Source organism: Macrosteles quadrilineatus, unplaced genomic scaffold (genome assembly GCF_028750875.1).
Source record: "Macrosteles quadrilineatus isolate MER2022 unplaced genomic scaffold, UCM_ALF_1.0 Scaffold_9__3_contigs__length_116548681, whole genome shotgun sequence".
Taxonomy (NCBI): Eukaryota; Metazoa; Arthropoda; class Insecta; order Hemiptera; family Cicadellidae; genus Macrosteles; species Macrosteles quadrilineatus.
The window spans coordinates 28,375,752-28,400,933 of NW_026542602.1; the positions used below are offsets into that span (position 1 = coordinate 28,375,752).

At 36.6% G+C, this 25,182-nt stretch overlaps 1 protein-coding gene across 1 annotated transcript in view; it reads right to left on the bottom strand.

Moving 5' to 3' along the window:
* Window positions 1-25,182, bottom strand: part of LOC129002453 (protein TMEPAI-like) — a 100,334-nt gene that overhangs the window by 16,718 nt on the left and 58,434 nt on the right. The gene's annotated exons all lie outside the window — the stretch shown is intronic.

The following is a 25,182-nucleotide window of genomic DNA, read 5'->3' on the forward strand; positions in this document are numbered from 1 at the left end:
TGTAATGTATTGTATTGTGGAAACGTAAATGTAGTGGGAGGATGTAACACATCTTGGTATGTGGTTGTTGGTTGGTTTTGTATTGTATTGTATGTAATGTGTACTGTGTTTGAAGAAAGAGGAGACAACCAAACTTGGTATCTAGTGTTTGGAGGGTATTTTTTGATTTGAAATATATTGTACTGTCTTGATTTGTGTATAGCAGGAGGAGACAAATGTCTTGGTATCTAGTCGTTGGTTAGTATTGTATTGTTTTGTATTGTCATGTGTAAATGTATTTGTAGGAAGAGGAGATCAAAATTGTGGTATCTGGTGGTTGGATGGATTTGTATTGTTTAGTATTGTATTGTATTGTAATGTTTTGTAATCTTTAAATGTCTATGTTGAGAGAAGAGACAGAAACTCTTGGTATCTGATGATTGATTGTTGTATTGTAATGTGTAATTGTGTATGCAGGGAGACGAGAAAACCAATCTTGGTAGCCAGTGGTTAGTTGGTATTGTATTTATTGGTATTGTAATGTGTAAATGAGTAAATTTATTTGTACGGTGAGAAGACAAAAATTGTGGTTACTGGTGGTTGGTTTGAATTTGTATTGATTTGTATTGTGTTGTAATGTGTAAAGGTATATTTTGAAAGAAGAGACACCAACTTTTGGTATCTGATGATTGGTTGATATCTTATTGTATTGTAATGTAATGTATAATACTGTATTATACCTGTAAACTGTATAATACTGTACTATGTAAACGTATAAATGTAGTGGGAGGAGACAACACATCTTGGTATCTGGTTGTTGTATATTGTATTGTAGTGTATTGTATTGTCTTGTATTGTGATGTGTAAATTTGTGTGCAAAGAAAAAACTAATCTTGGTATCTAGTTAGTTGGTATAGTATTGTTGGTATCTGGTTGTTGTTTATCATATTGTATTGTTTTGTTTTGTATTGCGATGAGTAAATTTGTGTTCAAAGAGAAAACTAATCTTGGTATCCAGTTAGTTGGTATAGTAGCCTATTGTTGGTATCTGGTTGTTGTTTATCGTATTGTATTGTTTTGTTTTGTATTGTGATGTGTAAATTTGTGTGCAAAGAGAAAACCAATCTTGGTATCAAGTTAATTGGTATAGTATTGTTTTATAAGTGGTTTTTTTTTTGTATTGTAGAGAAATACACTTAGTATAATAGCAATCTCTGTTACACTATTAGTTTTATTGTAACGAGTAAATGGGTATTAAATATATCTGGTGGTTGGTTGGTATTGTTTTATATTGTATTGTATTGCTTATATGTATAATTAGAGAGAGGAGACAACCAATCTTTGTATTTGGTGGTGGGTTGAAATTAAATTGTGAAAATGTATGTGTATTGAAAGGAGACTACAAATCTTGGTATATAGTGTTTGGATGGTACAATTTTGAATTGTAGTATATTGTATTGTGTTTTGTTGTATTGTGTTGTGTTGTATGGTGTTGTGTTGTATTGTAGGTAATGTGTAAACGAATACATAGAGAGAAGAGTCAACCAATATTTGTACATGGTGGTTGGTTGGTATAGGTTTGTATTGTATTATAGTATTGGTAATACTGTATGTAGCGAGAGGAGACAACTAAACTTTGTATTTGGTGATTGGTTGGTATTGTATTGTGTACATTTATATGTTGTTAGAAGGGACAAAAAATCTGGGTATCTGGTATTTGGTTGATATTATTTTATATTGTATTGTGTTGTATTGTGTTGTGTTGTATTGTACGGTTTAAATTTTATGCAAAGATAAGAGACAAAAAATCTTGGTATCAGCTGGTTTGTATTGTGTAAATGCACATGCTGAGGAAAAAGACAATAAATCTCGGTGTCAGGTGGTTTGTATTGTGTAAATGCACACGCTGAGGAAAAAGACAATAAATCTTGGTATCAGCTGGTTTGTATTGTGTAAATGCACACGCTGAGGAAAAAGACAAAAAATCTTGGTATCAGCTGGTTTGTATTGTGTAAATTCACATGCTCAGGGAAAAGACAATAAATCTTGGCATCAGCTGGTTTGTATTGTGTAAATTCACACGCTGAGGAAAAAGACAATCTTGGTATCAGCTGGTTTCTATTGTGTAAATGCACAAGCTGAGGAAAAATACAATAAATTTATGTTTGTGTTGTAACATGTAGAGTGTAATAATTGTATTTTCATAAATAGAAGACAACCAATCCAATCCTGGCATTTGGTGGATGGTTGGTATTGTTAAGTGAATATGTATAATATGGAATAGAAAACAACTCTTGGTGGTATATATTAGGTACATCTTTTACTGTACGTTAGATGAATTTTAATATGTAGACAGGGTATACAATAGATCTCAAATTCTTGATATCCTAGTGGTTGGTTGGTGGGTTTGTAATTAATGAAAGTAATATCAAATCAGAACAGATGCAGTAAATTATAGATGTAGAGTAATTTATATGTATATTTTATTTCACGATGTCGTGACACTAACTAAAAAAACCCAGGACTCGCCTGGCACCCTCCATGACTTGGCATGATTATCTACGCCTGCCCTTTTTACGTATTGCTCTATAGTGTGTGTCAGCTGCAGTGGTGTATACTGTACATGTATACGCAGAGTGAACAGACAGCCGGTGGTATCGGATGGATGGTTGGTATTGGCTAACATTTTGGTTGGCAGAGGCTCGCCTCACGCCGTGTTGGCGTTGGCAAGACTACTGCTGGTGTCACGTGTTTCCCTACTTTCGGCAATACCCTTCGCCTACAAATACCGCCATCTCTTATTTTAACCCGACTTACCGCCACAATTAACTCCGCCATTTGTAGACCGATATATCCGCTTTCATTCTGTAACGGTATTGTCACAAAATTACAGCCTAATTTTCTTGTCAATAACATAGGCTAAATCAACAATGGTGAATCGCGAGAAACTACAGTAGGGCCTACAAGTCATAGAAATAATAGGAAAGTTTTGCTTGTCGATGCAAATTATAATTTACAGGATCAATGGACTACCCAAATTCTCAAACTTAGCACCACTTAGACAAAAATATATAGAACAAAGTTATTGTGCAAAAATATGTTTAGACCATTGGAATATTACATAGGCCTACCTATGCCTGCAAAATGGATTATGTAGTACCTGTCAGTAGTATCGCAAATAAATCACGATTTCGAGGTCATGTAAAAATGTTCTTCCAAAGAGTGAAAGTTCAGAATCCAACCAACAAACATGTACAATTAATGAGCAAGAAATTTCTGAAGCAAATTAAAGATATTTTCTGAGACCCCAAGATATCCATGTCCGAAGACACGAGTGATTGGCGGCAATGTGAGGGGTGAGGAAGGGAGGGGGGCTGACATAGTGAAAACAGAAATACCGCGACGCGCCAAACGACATCGCGGCCGCGGCAAATGAAATAAGATGTGCGAGTGCGACTGCGACTATTTTTTGACGTACTCTCTTCGGCCTTGCGATTGCACGCGCTGCGCTGCGACGTTGCCACTTTGTGCACCTCTGACCACTTGGCAACACCGCACACACTCGCACGCACATACACACGTCGTCCACGCTGTATTTATAGACCAATCTGTTACAATTGCTGACCCCTGTTGTACCCTCGGATCGGATGGTTACCTGCGGAAATTAATGCGACTAATTGCGCGTGGGCGATTTTTATATTCAGGCCAAATATGCGTCTGAGATGATGATGCGTCTGACGATGGTCTGATTTCAACTTAGGTTCTGGGGGTGAAAACGGTAGCACTAAAAGGGACCAGACAAAACAAATGTCAACATAACATGTAAAAGATCTTTTTTACAAATTAAAAGCAATAACATATTTTCAAATTTTGTAAAACTGTACCGGTAGCCTATTAGAAAACTGTATATACACGTTTCAAAATAAATTGAATAAAAGTCCCAAAAGTGTTTGTTGGTTGTATCGGGACCTCCGTTTTTATGTTAAAAACACTTAAAACCAATTTGCAAATGTTTTGTTCTATAACATATAGGTGAGCAATTATTACTGCATTTTAAGATATGCAAAATAAACTAAACATACCAGATGAAATAATAAAAAGATTTCAATATAAAATCAGAAGATAAAGATGAAACTGTAACCTGTCCAGTTTTATATCAGACAGTTCAAGAGAATATAGGAGAAAACTATGTGTTGTTCTCACCAGTGTAAAAATGAAACCCAGTCTGCACTCTACAGCCTCGAATGCAACCAACGGAGCATACGATCTCAAGGCCCTCTAGCACCCGTACTGTACGTACAGTGCACAATGTACACACCATACAATAGTCGGTCAGTCGGTCTATCGGTAGCCTACATTGTACTATAGTGATGGCACACACAGTGATCGCACTATCGTTGAATTCCTACCCCTACCAGTGATCGCAAACACAGTGATCGCACTATCGTTGAATTCCTACCAGTAATCAAAAACACAGTGATCGCACTATCGTTGAATTCCTACCAGTAATCAAAAACACAGTGATCGCACTATCGTTGAATTCCTACCAGTAATCGCAAACACAGTGATCGCACTATCGTTGAATTCCTACCAGTAATCGCAAACACAGTGATCGCACTATCGTTGAATTCCTACCAGTAATCGCAAACACAGTGATCGCACTATCGTTGTATTCCTACCTGTAATCGCAAACACAGTGATCGCACTATCGTTGTATTCCTACCTGTAATCGCAAACACAGTGATCGCACTATCGTTGAATTCCTACCAGTAATCAAAAAACACAGTGATCGCACTATCGTTGAATTCCTACCAGTAATCGCAAACACAGTGATCGCACTATCGTTGAATTCCTACCAGTAATCGCAAACACAGTGATCGCACTATCGTTGAATTCCTACCAGTAATCGCAAACACAGTGATCGCACTATCGTTGAATTTTACTAAAGTGAGCTCATCAGCCTATCTTTAAATTAACAAGTACAGTAATCACAAACATTATTACGTCGGTAGTTCCACTTTCATCCGTCCGTAGACTAATTACTTTCCTTCAGGCGAGAACAATGACGGCGTAAGTCTTGACCTGTTTACATAGCACAAGGGTTGAAGAAGGGATCAAAAGAAGCCGAAGGAAGAATAGATCAAAGAGGGCTGCTGAGTGTAAGTAGTAAGTAGTGTCCTCAGCGGAGCTCACTCGAGCATAATTAGTGGGGAAAGCCTCGACAATGTTAAGCCCTTCTAAACTATGCATTACCACTAGACACTGGGTTACGTTCCATGTTTGATCTTCACTCCTGCTTTACCGTGCCTTTTACAGCACCAAGCTTAACGTGGTCTCTTTACATGTAGGCCTACGTGTATGAACATCAAGCTTTTGTGTGTTTTACTTGTTTTGTGCTGGGATTGTTTGGAGTTTGTCGATGTAGAAGGCGATATGTTTTGACTTAATACAGTAAATATGATAGTGTATGGTGTAAATTAGAGGTTTTAACATTTGACAAGGGAATATAAGAGTCCACCTAATGTTATACAGCAATACTTAACCATGCCAGTTGAGCAAATGATTGGTTAGTGACAATTTCTCTAATGCAGAGAAATGTCCCACCACCCTGAGAGATCTATACTTTTTGAGTTTCCATATAGGCGAACCTACAGTCACGAAATTGTCATACATTAAGCTATTGGCGATTGACAGACCAAACAGCACAGGAGTGTCTCCTGAACAGGAGTCCTACGCTCCGCTATCTCGCCGGAGGCAAAACATAACATTAGGTAGTCCTAATTAAAGTATTGTGCTACACAAGTAATTCTCAAATTTTGAATATTCCACACAAGAAGGCAACCAAGGCAAAAAAATTACCCAACCAAAATAGGCATGCATTCACACATACAACGCCTCAAATTTAACCGTATTTACAAAACTACAAATCGATCGAAGGGGAAAAGAGAACCCTCGCATAAAACGTACAATCTTTCATGCCGGCTACGATAAAAGTAAGGGCGCGTAAAAAATGATGGGATATATTTCGACGGGTATAAAGGACATGTCTGGTGGGGGTGGGGGGTTAGGGGGTAGCCCTGCAAGTGTTACGAGTGAAAGTGAAGTGTGGGAGAAGGGGGTGGGGGCAGACGATATCGATTTTGGCGGGTCGGCCACTGTACCCTGCCCAGACAATACCCGCGCTACGCTTACTGCTTACATCGCACTTGTCGGCGTTTTCCAAAATTTACAAAAATTGAAAAAGGTGCAATGTGAAATCAACCTTTGTAACCTCAAGTATTGTAGATAGGTCTACTTGAGGAAGGTGACAATTCAAAAAGACACACTTCTACACAGTACATACTCAGGTATAAGGTATAACCCTCCTATTTACCAGATAGTTTTCTGGTGATCGTATTGAATTGCTTTGTTTCAATACTCACAGGTTAATAGAATTATAGTATTAATTAATAGCTTATAGAGGAAGGACATCTCGCTCAGATTCGAGCCATCGGCCTTAGATTTGACGGTGAACCCTATAATAACCATCGATGTATAATACCTCTACATATACATCGAGGAGTTATTATACATCGATGATAACAACTCAGCTATCTGCACAAACAAAATACAAACACACAGATAATGTACTCTCATCGGTGAGTAAAACCAATAGTTTTCCCCTGCAGAGGCCAAGTGGCGGCAACGGCAAGAACGTGAACGTGAAGGGTGAGAGGCGAGCTCCCTGATTGGTCGAGAGCTAGTAAAACAGGAGTAATGCTGCGGTAAAATTGGAAACCGAGCACTGCGGCGCGCCACTCCTCGCTTTTTATTTTCCCAATGAACGAAACCCCAAATTGGTATATGGGTTTCCTTTATCCTCTGGAATGAAAAACCCCACGTGATTATTTCCGTCCCGACCTCTGTAAGGTGATTGGTTCTCAAGGCGGTTTACATCCCTTCGAAAAGTGTACCTGAAATAGTAGTGAAGATTGGATGAATTCGAAATAGGTAAATGTTGACGTAGTTTTTATGTACCGTACCGGGGGTTTTTTTATAATAAAAATTAGTAAATAAGCTTGATGTACGTTTACGGTGGTGGAACTCTTAAAATAAAGAATCGATACAAATGGATTGATAAATAAATCAACAATCAAAACCCCAATATGCATGTGTATATAGTGAGAGTAGGTACATCCACAATGTCACAAACATCGATATAGACGGTCACAACGAGGCCACGCCAAGTGACACGTCGCAGGCTATAGTGACTATAGTGTTGAGTCTATGTTCGCCCGCTAGGACATCAATCCGTCTGCGAGTTTTATTATAACTTTACGACTTAGTAGAGAAGGAGAGCGCCGAAACATGTTTATATGTTTTAATTGCTCGTTTATGAGAAGGCGACAACATCTACCAAAGTTATTCTGGTTTAATACACGCTCGAAACCGTAAACACCTTTGATTTTCAGTTTAATAGCTTTCAAACTGTCTGGAATAGAGATGTTGACGATTTTACCAACATCTGAGAGATAAATCATTTTCTGAATTCCTTAAGCTTTGATTGCAAAACATAAGCTAAAAAAATACCATGCGTTAAATGCGTGATAAGTTTAATTTATTTTTTTATAATTTCTTAGTGCTTATCTTTGAATATTTAAAATAATTTTGGAAATATACTTGCAACGAGCATAAGAATTGTACTTTAGTGGTACTATCTGTTTTGTTTTTACGTACTGCATCCAGTTTGGTTTGTAGGCATAATCAAAGCACACTTTTGCACCTATAATAGCAACGATGTAGGCCTAGAAATCATTTGATTATCGTTATAATCTACATCGATTTTTTATTTTGAACATTCTAATGCTTAATTCGTTTGCATTTCACACAACAGAGAGATTTACTTTACCGGTACTGTTTTTCTTCACAAAAATTAATTTATACTTACAATGCAACTTGACAAGTTGAAAATTTCTGTTTGCTTTCTTCATTCGGAACGCAATTCAAAATTTCCAAAATAACTGGTGTACCAAATTGGAAACAGTCAGTTGAACGTTGAACAAACCGAGACGGTATGTTGGTCCCGTCATCGTCGCGAGAGGCAGAGGTACAGTAGCCAAGTTTACGCGCCGAATACGCTGCTGCCGCGATCCACGCGTGCCTTCCCTCGCGTCGCGGCGCTTTTGGCGGGAAACGACGGAGAAAATAAACAATCACATGGCAAGAATACCGGGAGAGAGTACTAAATACTTGCATACGTTAAAGAATTGTTTAGACTACACAAATGTGTGTCCCTTGAGGTTTAAATTGTCTATTACTATTCAAAAACATTTAAAAACACTGAGAGGTAAAAACTAATTTTATTGAAACTAGACCAATGTGAACTTGTTAATTGGGCTTTGTAAATGGTTCAAGGTAGCAAGACTATCATCCCATTCATGCAATAGGTACTCATTCTTCATTCATACTTTCACAATACACGCCTTGGTGTGTCGGCGACCCATGAATCTAATGTAGTCTAAATCTATAATTGATTTAGAAGTTGGAATAAGATTAAGACTTCTTTACATTAACCTATGCTTACCATTGTTAAGACCAACTTTCTGCACGTTTAAATCAACGAATGATTAATGGTTGACTTACCATCTCAAACCCATTTACCATAATCTTTGTTTCGTCTTACCACCGTTCTGTAGACAACGTTTGCAAAAACATATAAATAGTGCTCCAAGATAAAATATGACGAACGAATGTTCTGAAACAATAAAAAAATGTAAGTCACACTATCGTAAGCCAAGTGAGAGAGTTTCTTTCAAACTCTACACTAACTCTTGGCTATAACTCAATAAGTGTCGCAAGAAAAACAAGACAAATATCTGGCGAGGAAGGAAAAAGACTCAAGAACGCCAAAGTTGTCAGCATATCAGTGAAAGTTGTCGCGACAGTATCGATCTGAGAGACCAGACGATCCTGTGAAGACGCTGATAACAAAGATCACATGTTTTCTCCCTCTCTACACATTTCCTTGGCATCCATAGTTTCCTTAAATACCTCTACACTCAAATGCCTATGTGCCATTTCGATGGATCAAACTAAACACGATGCATATTGCAAACGTAAAGCAACAGACTTGATGGATTTACTTATATTTGCTGTGGTTAAGTATGGTAAACCTGAACATTTTTACGGACCTTTACACTTCAGGAGGTGGTCTACAAAACGCACATATTTCAAACGAGTAATTTGTCTTGCAATGTTTTTTTTTTGTGGTGTTTAAACTGATGAAGAACTCCATGAAAGAATTTACTTCGCTGTTATAAAACAAAATATATGTAAACAAAATGTATACATTATCTATCAGGTAAACCTCTAAGAGCTGGGCATTATCATTTATTCAACATTTCGTGTACTAAACATTTAACATGAAGCATCATGATACTACATAAGCACAGTAGGACAGAAGAGATCAGTAGGTCTATTTTCAAGAGCCTCTTCTGGACAGCAAGCTTCAAAATGACTGGTAATCAGCCAACAGATGGTAAATTTGAAACTAACATGTCTTAAGATGAAATATATAGATAACACACGAAATCAAATTAAAATAATACCCTTGTACTTGCGATATTCAAGGAGAAGAGTCTCACCACTGGTAGTTCTAAGGGCCGTCGATGTCCTGACATGCACTGTACTGGTCTTCCTTCAGACTGATTCCTTCAGTAACGGCCTTTCCCACCCGCGCGGCCTACAACTACAAGTTGTCGACAAGTTTTTAATCCCAGCCTGTCATTCATCCATCACCGCTATATTGTAGGGGTGCAACGCGCAGTCAGGGGTGGTCAAGGGGTACAAATCGGTTCGGGGTTTGATTTCAAACGGACAATTGTTTCAAAACCTCCGACCAGGGGGTGCGTAAGTTAATGAGGCTCCATTAGGCATTCGAATAAATATTGAATTTCACCGGAGGGGAAACGGTTGAAGTTCAACTGAAATTTGAAGTCGAAGCGATCCATAGTGAAATGAAAGCAATGCTATAGCGTGATAGTTGTGAACACTACGATTTGTTTGAGAATATCCGCGAGATGGGTGTATGGACCACGATGCTGTAGTAGTGTGTGTGTGTGTGCGTGTACGGCCTTGAATCAGCCATTAAGCGCACGTGGTCGTGGACTAGCGCGTGTAGATGTGGAAGGCACGACCGAGACTCCTCTATCCCCCGGCCGCGGGCGTTGCGAAATAACCGACCAGCCTAGCCTAGACCACTCTAGCTCATAGCATAGCGCAGTCTTTAGATACAACACGACCACTAACCCACAAGACAACTTGTCCTCGTGTATTCGCTGAGAATCGCCTCTAGACATGTTGAATGTTCAGATCAGAGTGCTAGTATTTATTGCAGAATAACCTACCAGACTAGCATTGCCTTTGATCCCTCCAACCTACTTAGTTGAACCGATGCTTCTGGGTGTCAAATGTGACAATAAAAAAAACTGAAACTTAAAAATTAGTAGGTATTGAGATACAACACGCCTTAAAAATACGGACAAATAAGAATAATTTGTTTTCTAACTGAACGATTGATTACTCCCTGATGTGCTTATTATCCTTTTGGATTATCTGAATTTAAAATGTTCAATATATAAACAACTTTTCAATAGTAACTATTCATTTTTTTATTTTACCAATTTAAAAACTAATATAACTAAATTGATTTGTTCACCTACTGTGCACCATTTGCAACGAAAGATGCAGGAATGTAATGTAAGGTGTCAGGCAGGTCGATAAATTAAAAGGCAAAAATGTTGAAAGATTAGAATTGACATTCTCATAATAGCGAAGTATTATGGCATTCCTACAAATCATTTCTCAAGAACCTCCAAGCAGAAATAACGTATGACAGATAATTGACAAACCAGATTAAGCAAGAGTTCAGTAAAGCTTTACCAACGCTCATACAAAAAGTAGAAAACAATTCAAACAAATAATATACTAACCGTTTGTCATGTAATAATACGCAAGAAATAAATCCAGCGGTAAAACAATTCGACTGTTTCATAAATGACAACCACCCGTAATGGATGCCACTGTCAAATGATCAATGCAACAGCGACAGCCTTATCTTCAGTTAATTGTCTGTTGTTCAAGCAGGAAATGTATATAAGGAGCAATTAAGCACATGTAGATAACAAGAGCATAATAATTCATCCGACAACTATTAGTTATTGCACCCTGTCGGCTGCAATAACTACTTATACCGTTGTAGGTGGTGCGGTAGTTCCATTAGTGTACTAGACTGTGTGGACCACGTATCGCTGAATAGGCTGATGGATAGAATAGTTTACCGTATCCCCCTTATTTTGTACTTCTCAAAGAGTCCTTTTTTCTTAGGGGCTTCAAACTATGATCGTTGGTATCGAAAAACATTCTGGATTTACAACAAAACCCTTTCCGTTTGGATTTGGTAACAAGTTGAGATATTAGAGGAAAACTGTACCGTACAGTAGCACTTTTCTGTCGGTAGCTTAACCTAATTGGGGTTTTTTCTAATAAAACACATACGTTTGCAGTTTGTGAGGAGTATTGCCATAGTTTTAATGTAGGTAGTTGTTAGTGAATTTTGCGAACGTTGTTAAAAAAAATATTTTTAATGGGCAAGATTCCGTATTACATAACACTTGAATAATTGGACATTGTCGTCAAGACTTGATTGCAACAAATTAACTTATAGGTATTTAAGACCTACTCTTTGTTAAATATTAATTGCTAAACTACAGGGTCCATGCTGCTCCGCAGCTTTAAAATAAATAATCATATCCGAGAAATATTCAAATTTATGATTTTTGATTGAGTAATACAGTATCTTGAACTTACTGTTTCAAACTATCAATAGCTCAAATTAAAGCCTATAATTCACTGATTATTTTGATTCTAAAACATATAAAATGTGTTTTTTGACGATACGTCAAAAGTATAGGATGAAATAAATAAATTTGCCAAATTTTTTTAACTGGAGCGATTGATTTTTAACTGTAGAAAAACCTTACAAAAATAACCTTAATGTTGGTTGTTCACCTTGCGTTTGCTTGAAAATCGTCCGATTTGAATAACTAATAGGTTAAATAAAAGCCGGTATTTCACCGAAGGTTTTTAGACCAAAACATATACTACTGGTGAAATACATCTTAAATTAAAGTAAGAATTCGAAAATAAATCAAATTTATGTTTTTAGTCGAGTAATACAGTAGATAAAGTGTAAGATATGCCGATGCTTGATGTGAAATCTGTGCGTGCATACCTTCAATTTGAGATCCCAATAATGAAAATCGGTCGGGTAGAAAAGCCAAACGACCTTGGAAAAGAGACTAGTTTAATTGATGTAATATAGGGAAAATGTAATTAATCGTGTATACGTTTGCATAGCTCTCCACTCAGAAAAGCTTTTCAAATCTGACTCCCTTACCAAAATCCTAATAAGAAATAATGTATACTTCAAATTTTACAATGGAGAAGTCTAATTGAAGTATTCAAAGTCATTAGTCAGGTAACATGATGCTGAAGACTTTTATCAGTGAATAAATACAAGGTTGTTTTGGGAACAGACAACAACGAAGATAGATCTAGATCTGGAGATGGGTAACCAGAAGCTTCGTCTAGTAGAGATTAACCTGCTGTCAGAAACTAGACACAGACTACAAGCAACCCTCCCAGTCGGTGAATTGACAAAACACTTCATGTCGACTCTCAGATATAACTGTGGGTTGATAGATTGGTACAACCGCGACGACCAAGTAACTGATGACCGGGGCCAGGCGAAGGTGGATTGACCCGTCACAAACATAAACTAAAAGTAAAGTTGTCATTGTTGATTAATTATCATAATCAAATACTGACCTCGAATAAGTTCCGATGTTTTTAAATTGTCGAAACTGACATTTATCACTGGACTTTATAAAAATAATCATGGCTCATAACTGGTCTAGTAACAAGCTGTCATTTCATTTCTTCCACACTCACCGTTCACCCAGATTCACCTCGATGTGTCTATCTATTGCTATCAAATATCAACCTCGGATCTTTTACCGGCCTCTTTAAATTCTATGATCTCAGATACATAGAAATTGTGGTGTTATTCAGTTTGTTTTAGAAAATAAAGACGTATTATATTTTAACACAACTTTACGGGTGAGGTTCATAATGTCCAAATTTCACAAACTCCAACGTCTAAAATATTAAATAAACAGTGTGTTTCATAACCTCCAATCTTCATAAACTCCAAAACTATAACTTTCAAATAAGCACAGTTTCACAATGTCCAAATTTCACAAACTCCAACTTTTAAATATCAAATAAACAGAGCGGTTCATAACCTCCAAGTTTCATAAGCTCCAACGGTACAGTCTCTGCCATAAGTCAATCGAATTGGCGGGATACCGAGGCGGACGGGCCGAATGAACCTCTCTGTTTTACACAAACATACATTCACTCAACCTGCTCTGCTACACTTATTTGTTAACATACAAATTTCAAATTGATATATTATTTTTCTGGAAAAACCAGTGCTCATTACTATGTAGCTAGTTTTTACCTTAACATAATTTTTATAATTTATTTAGGCAAATTAAAACAGATGATTGTTTTTTAACACCATAAAAAACATGAAAAATGTAGTAAGCGAGGAACTTTTTTATTTTTTGGTCAGGAAAAAAATTCCTGCGGCAAAGTTTTAGATCAAAGTATGAATTTTATTTTTTATTTGAAGCTTTTTTTGATACGGAGCCTGCTTGTATCATTTTTAAGCGATTAAAAATAGGTATAAAATCGCTTGGCGCTAGGAGTTTGGCCGGCTCAGCATCAGTTTACGGGATATAGAATAGAAACTGAGTTTCTAGCATTTAATTATCATTATACTGTATTACATCAAATATGTCATTACATTACGAAGAATGGTAACTTAATTTACAGGCGTATGTTTGTGCATTTTAATGCTTACCGGTAGTCTATAGTTAACAAAATTCTTTGATATAAATGCTTCCCCGATTGTAATTTCGGAAATTGTCTTCGTGAAATATGAAAAGGCATATAAAGATGTGGAGATAATTTAAGTTCTTGGTAAAACCCACTGAATTAGTGACCTGGCCCAGTTATTATTTCTACTTTTATTCTCCTTTCGTTAAGGTAAACTAAATTAGTGTAAATGCATCCCTTTGACTAAACTTTACCCTAGATTTGGTTCTGGTCAAAATAATATAAACAAACATAGAAACTACTCTTATTCTAAGTCTATGTGGTGGAATTCCTGCTAAAAGTGCGATTGACTTTACATTCTATCGAAATAGGCCTATTTAAAACGTTCAGCGGGTTCACAGTTGAGACCATGGTTGAGACCACATTACAATACCTATTTATTTGCTTCTTCATCCTCTTTAGCCATTTAGTTGTTAGATAGTATTACATGTTATATTCAATGGATATATTATGATTTTATTTTAAAACATTTAACGAGTTTATATTCATCTATATTTGAAAAAGCTAATCAACGGCTCACGTCTAACATTTTTGCCACTGCAGTGCATGGTTAGGGTTTGATTACCCATTTGTCGAAACCAATCACGAAATTACGTTTCTCCAGCATTGACAAGCATATAAAGAAAAGGAAACTACCTCAAAATATTACTGTTATAGGTTTTCCCTGTACTTTATTCATACTATGCATGCTAGTATATATGATTTTAACCCCTTTTCCTTTGAGAAACAGAATGTACCTAGTTAAAACCTTCTCCAAACAAAATTAATAAATCCCGCTCACTGGAACTTGTCATAGTAATTGCTTTAGTGAAAAAATATATTGTCTCTACGACCTTTTTTAGTTTAATTCTCAGGTTAGTTCCAGAGTAGCCGTTGAGGTCATTCCACTTTAAACAAAATATTGATTAAACACTTAAGTAAGCGTCACATGTTTACAGAAACGTTTAGAATATATCATCTCATTATAATTTTTTTGAAATAAAAACAAAGCAGGAGTTTTCCATTTAATATCGAATCCATAATTAATTAGTGAAATTAGTGATTTGTGTTAAAATTTTATTTGGCGTTTTCTGGTATCTTGGTTTTGTTGTTAAAGTTAGTGATGGTAAAAGGCCTAATTGAGTTCGCAGTTTACATGCCGATTTTGCAGTTTTTTTTTTTTAAGTCAGTAAAAGATAAATTAATTTTTATTTTGTCCTTAGGTAATTAAACATTAGTCCATACGGAACGCGTACGATTGTAGTTTCTTTCTACACGTTGCAAAATGCTAAATTGCCCTACCTGTTTAAGCAATCTACAGAAACATTGTTTGTAAAAAATTAAAAAATACAGGCTATTTTATGCATTAAACTATTGGCTACAACTTAGCCACAGGCAGAACCTCTCTGACCAAAACAAAAAATAGGCCTATATATTTTTTTGCAAAGTAAGGTGTTTCCTCTTGACGATAGCTTCCCTCTTGACTGCAACGCCAGCAAGGCCGTGGTGCGAAGTTTTTGCTGGACTGTACTTTTTCTTATCCAACCTAAACCCCTAATCAATTCGAGCTAAGTGCATAATTTTAAGTGAATATAATATTAATTATTAATTATATTAATAATATAATATAATACTAAGTGAATATAATTTTAATTTATATTCACTGAAAAATTGATATTCAGACTAGTTAAAGTTAAACTGTGTAATGAAATGTAAGTGATAATTTAAGGTAACATATTATAAATAATATTACAGAAACCCTTACAGTTAATAAAACACTATTCTACAAATTCTCTCCAGAAAGTAAATCTCATGAATAATTAACCACAACGGAAATCTATATATATAATACGCTAAGCCGATTTTTGTAAACAGACCTCCTCCCTCATTTTTGGACCGATTTCGATGATTAAAGTGTCAAAAGAATGGCCCTGATCTGTAGTTTTGCAAAGTCTTTTTCATTATTTGAAATCTTTATTAGTTTGAGCAGGATCTTCCATCAAAGTTGGATTTTCTTCCATAGGATTAACATGGAGGAATCTAAATATTTAATTGGAAACGTTTAAATATTAACTTAATTAAACTGTCACCTTTCGTATGTTGTATAATACCGATAATACATGTAATACATGGGATGGTATACATGGGATGGATTGGGCCGTTTAGTATTTTTATTACAATAGGGGTAACCGTCATGAAGTGAAATGTTAATGTAGTACAGAGTTTAGTAAAAAATCTATGCGTGTTAACGGTAACAGTTTTGGTGAAAACGACTCTTTGACATATAAAAAACTAACAGTAAACCGTATATCGATCCTTATTTAGTCCACGCAAAAACCACTCGGATTAAGGATCACCCTACTAAAATCGGTCCCGGACCTAGGTCTTACCATGCCACCTACGGTAATAGCTACTGTACTTTCTTATAGGGAAATTTGCTAAATAGAATCTAAAAACTTTAAAAGGTACCTATCTAATAACTTGTTGAATTATTTACATTGAACACTATTTTTAAATAGAATATGCAATAATCGTTACAACAACAACAACTTCATACCTTAATATTTTATACGACAGTCAAAGACTCCACTGTTTGTGATTACGCATTTTTATTGGTAAATAAAAGGTATACAATGCTTAGCTCTCCACTGAAAAGGCAATCAAAATATAAATTATCACCTTGTCAAAACTTTAACATTATTGAACTAGCCACATTAAGTTGCAAAGAGAAACGAGACTGCTGTGAGTAAAAAAGTGTAAATACTCGAGTATGAGCTTTTATTGAAACGTGACCAGTATAGCCTACCTACAATATGATGTATAAGTTAAATCCTACTTATAAAAATGTATTTCTGCGTTTATGTATGTTAGTTTCTACCTTTTTATGTAGTTTAAACTCATCCTTTTAGTGGGTAGAATGAATAAAGTACAAGGTTTTCGGCACTTTTCTAACAAAGGGCTATTTTTACACATAACAAAAAAACAACTGATGTAATCATTATGAAATTTTAACAGCTATTAGAAAATATACTTATAAAACATATTTAGCCTATATGTTTTTAAATTTTTCATCGGTAAAAAAATCTCTTACGATATTTGTAATGTAATAATTGGCTTTTTAATTGAGAGACGGAACAGTTAAGAAACTCAGCTGAAAGCTTGAATTAAAGGTATTACAAATGTAAAAATGTAAATTTGATTTGCACATTGTGTGCTAACACATATTTGAGTCACACAGCTGAGTGTTCTTCAATCATAAAATGCACGTATTATCAGTAGTTGAGCGCTGGCGAACGGTGCCTGCTATCTGACTGTGGCAACCACTGTAGAGACTTCTGGCTCAGACTGTACCGTTGGAGGTTATGAAATTTGGACATTATGAACCGCACTGTTTATTTGGTATCTTATCGTTGGAGTTTGTGAAATTTGGACATTGTGAAACAGTGATTATTTGAATGTTGTAGATTTGGAGCTTATGAAAATTGGAGGTTATGAACCACTCTGTTTATTTAATATTTTAAGCGTTGGAGTTTGTGAAATTTGGAGTTTATGAAACGCTCCCAACTTGACCTAAGTAATAGGGTGCTAAGTAATAAATCGACAAATATAACCTGATAAATCGATGTTACTAGACTACGAAATTAAATAACTTTTACCATACATTACTACGCAATAAAAGTCAACGAACACAGCAAATACATTCCATTAAGATAGCCAGTTTGACTTGAAGTTATAAATTCTTGTTTTCAGTGTAAAAACGAGTTGACGAACTGAGTCAGACTAATGCAACAGCCAATATTACCTTTGAAATCAACCATGACACAATCACAGCTTAGACTTGTAAGAAAGTGTATGGATTTTGCAAATGAACCTTGCTCTCTGTCTTTTAATATCACCTTTGAATATTAGATTCGATTTTTGACGCCGACACACCAGACCTCTTACTTTGTGACGAAGATGAGCAAATAGTGAGTGTTGATTAAGATTAAGTTGGTTCTTTAATCTTCTGGTAAAAATCTGATCAAGGACAGCTGGGTAAAGTTTGGAAAAACGATTTTGACTTCTCGGGATCGAACCGGCAACATTCTAATTACTTGGCTAGCTCTGTACCAACTCTGCCCAGACAACAGCTAAAATCCTTTTAAGTGGATAAATGAACCATAAACACTAGGCATTTGCTAAGAATCACTAGTAGGCATATGTTGTATAATCCCTCGCCACACAAGCCAGTAAGATTCAAAACGGCCAGACGTAAGCCACGTATCAATTGCAAAACACGTAAACTCGTCGATAAATCACCTACATATTTGCTTAATCCTGTTTGTTGCCTCAACGCCAGACATCGTACCTTTACAGGCTCCGGTCTTGAAATATTGCTTTTGTGACCTTTCATGTATTGGAAAATACCACAATGTTCGTACACTGCAGGCTAAACCACACTAGGAATACGAGACTTTGGAGCTTAGTTTTCATTGTAGATTTAGTATTGGTCTTTTGGCAAATTAAGTATTAGTTGTATAATATTGTGACAGTTATAAATGTTGTAAGGTTTGATGGTGAATTCTAACATCATAACCTATATTATATGTTTGTTGTAGGCCTATTTATTAAGTGCAATTAACCATCAAGCACACTATTTTGTCGTAGTATAAATACTATATTGGTAGTGTTTACCTTACATTCTATGTATATTTAAAGGGTTTTATAAGAGTTTTTATACGCATCGTCTATTATCTTCCATCAGTTTAACATCAATAACTATCGGCTCTTATTCTAATTCTGATTCCAATGAGGTCTTGTGGTAGAGCGCGGTACTTCAGTCCCCGAGGTTATGTGTCCGAATACCGCCATTCACGAATTTCTCGTGCCTGTGTATTGCTGCGACCCACTACCACTACCATAGCCAGGAGTAATGTGTAAAACGGTTCTACACTAGCGTCATGTGATGTGAGGGTTGGACATAAATAGAGTATGAAATACAGTAGCCCCTTGCCCTATCTAGGGGTGTCATAATTGCATACTCTATGCGCTCTCAAATGGATCCGTTCTCGCTAAAACGTTGAAAGCGCCGCTGCAACTCTTTCATACCTCAGCTTGTATGGTGGAGTTTTAAAAGAGAGGATAGTTCATGTTCTCGTTTACACAACTGAATAGCGACGGAGATATTGTAAAACAGTTTTATATCAAGGGTGTTTCGTATGAATGTTAACTTTGTCTCAGTTATATTACATCTTAATTATTGTTGTTAGAATGTGTCAAGAGGTTCCCGGTTGCGTCGCACGTTATGGTTGAAAGTTATACAAGTAAAAATATAACACGAAATAATTGTTTGGAAACCAAATCGCGTTAAATCAAATGACGCAGGACCTGGGGGTAATTTTAAAGACTAGTTACATCCATTGGTTGTAGTACGTGAAAATCTGGGTTGAAATCATACAATTAAACCTTTTAAAGGACTGTACTAAGCAACCATAAGGTCAACTAAACATAAAAAATGAAGCCGATCAAGAGGTCAAGGAAAAAATGTTAACATTTGTGTATACCCAACACTATAATTTCTATGTCCAGTTTGAACCTCCAACGGCTAAGTGATGAAGAAGTGAACTAGTGGTAAAACTTGAAATTATAGATTAGATAGATATAGATTAACAGATCTTTCAGACTCGGGATCTATATCGCTAAGGAGATCTCCATCAATTAAAAGATAATTTATCACGTGTTACTAGCATCCTTAGAAAATTCAACTTTGAAGTACGATTCCATCCTGAAACGAATCATCATCCACACACATGGTAAAGCAAGGCACACTAACTGGCCATGTTCTACAACAGCAAAAGCACGATTTACGAAAACATTTAGTTTGGCTGGCTCCTACAGTGGCTATATCACATAACACGTCGTCCGTTATGGCTTAACAAAAACATTGTCTGGATTATAACAATAAATACGACTAATCCCAGCCTAGCGTAACGTATTTTGGCCTAAGTCCGGTGATCTAGGCCGATTTACCGCCCCAGTTTGGCGCGCATTTCTGGCTACACTGTACTTATTGATATTTATGTTTGGGGTGGAACTTACTATCATCACTACTCTGTGTCTTGTTTCGACCAAAATAATTTTTACGTTATACAATGGTTATACCATTGACTAACGTACCATTGATTGTACCAAAGACTTTTTGGTGCTGAAGTTGACAACCCATCTTTGTGAACCAGCCTATTTCCAATTTCCTTCCTCATTTTCAGCCTATTTTCTTTTTTTAAAAAGAACATATTTTGAACATGGTGATGATTTGATGGAAAATACAGATTTTTATTAGAAACACAATGAGTATAGGATATAGAATTCAACTAAACGTATACCTCATCTAAATCAACATCCCTCCCTGAAAGAGTCCTACTTTATCGATGTCAGTGGAATTGTGTAAGCGAATTTTACACAAGTAAAATCCATCCATTCAAAAACCCAGGCTTTTGTATATGTACAAGAAACACTTTTCCTTTTTTATTCAAACAAATTTGTTATCACGAGTAAAAAGTAATTTGTAGGCCCCGGCCACACGAGGCGAATTTAAGCCGCGCGGCTTATCTTCGCGCGAAGTTAAGCCGCGCGAAGTGCCTGGCCACACGGGGCGGATGAACCGCTTCCTGTTGGGTTTTCCCAGTTTCAGTACTCTATTAAAACATAGTTCAGTTCACTCTTTTTAGTCATGGGCCAAACACTTATAAATATGTTAGTTTGTGCATTAAAAGCGTGTGGTGATCTGGAACGTTAACATAAATCATTGGGTCCATCCCTTCATAACGGAAAAACAATTTTTTGTGTTACAAACCTTTTACGAGCACATGCGAAACCATATTTCGGAGTTCATATGTATCAAACATTGTTTGAACACCACACGACCGGTAAAAAATACACAAAACAAACTCAAAAACCACTGGAAAGGTCCGAAGAATATCTCCAATAAGCGCGGCTGCCGCGCGGTCGAACCGTATCGTGTGGCCACTCTCATAAGACTACGTGTGTCATCCCCTCCAACGCGGCTTAACTTCGCGCGGTCGGGGGACGACATGTTGCGGCTCAACCGCACATGCGGCTAAACTTCGCCTCGTGTGGCCACTCTCATTTGATTCAATGTGTTGTCGAAGCCCTTAACTTCGCGCAGCTTAACTTCGCGCGGTTAAACCGCCTCGTGTGGCCGGGGCCTAAGGATGAAAATTAAATGTTTGTTGTTTAAACAATAACATTTGCAAATCTACTTTTTCATCACATAGGAAAAGAACACACTTCAAGTTTGTAGGAGGATATTTTACCATGACAAATAATAGTTTTCTACTCAACCCAATGGAAATTTGGGGATCTATCTTTGTCAATCTATACAAAAACTTTTATTACTCCGTTTTATCATCAAGTCCTTTTATCTTTTTACATCTCGATGCGACCCAATAAGCTAGAACGCTTGTGACCAGAACGATCAAAGCGTCAGTCTATTGTGTACCTATTCACGTCACCACGTTTGAAATAAAACACCTTTTATAGGCTTCTATAAAATGAAATTCTGTTAATTCCCATCAAAATGCAAACCTTTGTCTTGTGATGGAAAGTTGATTGAACATTAATTCTTGGACTAACTAATCAACATGTAAAGCTGTACATAATGTTTTTTGTTCCTTTTAATAGCTTAATACAGTTTTATTACATGCTGGTAAATGATATTACAGTGTTTAAAAGGATTAATTACAATTAAATGTCGGTAGTGGCTAATTACAAACATTAAATACAAAAGCTGTACATATTACATTTTAAATTTTGTTTGCAAATGTTATATCATGCACATTTAAAGACACGGTGAATATAAATCAGTTTTTACTCCACAACTGCTTAATTTAAATGCAATCACAATAATTGACCTAGAACTTCGATTTTTTAACATAGTTCATCAGACAACTTAATGACTGAGTTATCTACATAATATTAGATACCAAAGAGCGTTGAAGTCGAGATTTTGAACCCCGTTTAGAGTTTGTTTGGACACCATCGGAAAAATGATTCTCAAAACCAATAATTAAACTCTGAAGAGATATATTATTTTCAATATTAATGATAAAAGGTACAAAAACAAATTGTCAACAAAAAGCAGCAAACCGGCATACAGCACAATTTATTATCTCAGTAAATCATCCTAGTTTAAAAATGCAAATCAGATAACCGGATGGTAGATAGCACATAGCTGATAGTGCATAGTAGATAGCCTGTTGCGTGGCCATGCATGCATGTCTCCGTGCATGCAGCATGCTAGTACATGCCCATGCTGGGGGCGTGTGTGTGCATGCCCGCCGCGCCCGCGATCCGCGCATTTAGATAAATTACCAGATAATCGCGGATGTAACTTTGATAGATAATATCTTCTGTCACGAATATTCCCGATTATTTGCCGTCAGAGTCGTGGTACTGCGATTCCACTTAGTAATTGTGTTTATGCGATTGTCTGTGGAATACTTCAGTAACAAGTGCGGCGTTACAGCGAGGCTAGAACTGAATTGGAAATGTGTTTATCTGAAGTTGTATATCTGGAAGTTTCTGATAATTATGCTCCATTTGACCTTAATATATCTTTTAAGTTTCGTCGCATCCATATTGGAAAGGTTCGATGATTGGTTGTTTTGCGAAGTGCCAAGTTTCAGAGCTATGTTCGACCAAAAACAAAGAGACTTGCTGTACGGGAAAAACTAATTCATCTGTATGTGATTGCGAGTTTCCCACAGTAATAAAAGATTAGTCAATAGTTTTTAGTCCTAAGTTTGCATTTTCATATGTAATGTCATTAAATGAAAAAATACATTTCCCTGCGAACTTTACATTATCGTTTAACAATTTGTTAGTAGTTGAATAAGCATGTACGGATTTAGATTTTTATTGAGATATGAATAGTTGAGAATTTATAAATTGTGTACACAGGAAAGGAATGAAAAGCTAAATTAATTCAGGTAAAAACTAATTAGGCTAGATGAATCTAATTTAGGTGGGTCTGATAAAATTTAGTCTTGAAAATACACATATCATGCAGTGAGCTATACAAAGCCATAAAACATTTAATTGATCTGGTGACAAATTGCAAACTTACAATCCTGTCTGGCCCTTGAAAAGTCTCTTGCTAACTGAAGTAGGTAACTCTAAAGTTGCACCAGCATTTAACCATCTCTGAAGTGCATGCAATTTATGTTTATGACCGTAACACCACGAGGCGGTCCTTGATAACACCACCTGACCTTGTAGGTGTCTGTGCATTATACAAACTATTCTACCGCTATAAACAACCCACTGAGATAAATATACAACATATAATGCATATAACGTTACCATTGTGTGAGTTGGTCTTGTTTGCATACAAAGAACCTCTTAGTTCTTTCATTTACATTTCCTGGGTGAAAATTCACAACAAAGAGGTTATAGTTTTAACCGTTGTGAAGTGAATTTCCAAATAGCTTCCTAGTTTGTATACTTAACAGGATTTAACAATTGCATGCCAAACCAAAAGCCAAACAATTTACCAAATGATTTTTTTAGGCGTCTCCATTAGAACTTATATCAACAAACTGAAACAGAAATATTATATTTTGTTTTCTTCAATACAAAGTTATTGGAGAACGAGAAATTTATTTTTTAATGCCGCACACTATTATTTTACATCATAGGGGGTTTTCGCGTAAATTATCAGATGCAGTTCTCACTTAAGAAATGTATCTTAATTTGTTGCTTGATAGCTGAAGCTACATTTCAAGGCTCAGGTCTAGGTATTATCATATAATAGCCATAGTGATTCGCGAGATTTGAACCTAAGCCACTAAAACATAAGCCCCTGCATTCATACCTACTATAGACTACTATACAATACACTAAGGTGATTTTTATTGTTAAATGTTTGTATTTGACATTGTCTGCAGGTAACAGTTTAAAATGCACATTTCAAACTACAATCCCATTTCTCGTTAATATTCATAGGGGACGCGTGACGGAACCACTGTAACTGTTTATTTCCAGTAAAAAAACTAGCAAAGAACTTGGAAATCTGTAAAGTAGATCGGTGAATTTACATAGATATGAAATAACGCGGCAGCAGACCGCGGCAGGTGATGTTATTTACTGCTGCATATTGATTGTAATTATACAAGGTGGGCGAGCGCTGTGCATGCATGCATAGGTCATGCGGCGAGCAGTGTTCATGCATGCATAGGTCATGCGGCGAGCGTCCGATGCATGATGTGATTCCACAGGACGCGGTCTATTTGTTGTCCCATGATAACATTCTTACACAATTCGTATGCAAACTTGTAACAACATTTTGTAACAGAAATCTAAAGCCACTCTCCAACACTTCTCTGTGGGCTCATAGAAGTTTGTGTGAGCGGTAGGTCCACTGGGACTTTGACTTGGTACTCTTCAGTCTTGGGTAGTTTAGGGGTACAGTCGACCTGTCTCAGCTATTAGTTGTTTTGTGGTTTGGTTATTGGTTTTTGGTTTTAGGTGTGTATAGTGAGTGTTTATACTGTTAGTTTGGTAGGTTGGCGAGTTGGGTAGTTTCGCTTACCTTTTGGCAGCTTCTACGCTTCAGGTGAGAGGGTTGGGGGTTGTCAACATAAGAGGATGAACGGGATGGAGTTTAGATGAGTATGTTCTGGTTAGGGATGCTTATGAACAGAAACCACGACGGTTGTTGAGGACACGGAGGGTGCATATACCGTAGACTAATGGTGAGTCTTTTCTTGGAGTGTCGAGTGATGGGGTGATTTAGGAGACTTTAGAGTTGAGTTTAGCTTCGAAGTATTGGCGGGATATCTTCAGGGTCAGGCGGATACTATTGAAATATACGTGGACAAACTAAGATCTGGTCCCAACACCACAAGGGAGTTCAGGATAATAACAGGGTTGAGACTTAAAGGTATTGAATGTGATGTGCAAACGGAGGCAGTAGGACAAGGTTATTGGAGGATGTGGTCTGTCAGATGAGTGTGTGAGGTCCAGAGGACGGCATCGTCATCGAACTGACCGAGACCACAATCGGAGGAGATGATGGGAGGTCGCGTATGTACAGAGTGTACAAGGGGAGTCTGATGGTGGGGATATTCACACAGAAGTATTGACACTAAGCTAATGTGGTACTCACGGGTGTGGTTGTAGGTGTAGGGGTCGCGGGGGGGGGGGTGATATTCACACAGAAGTATT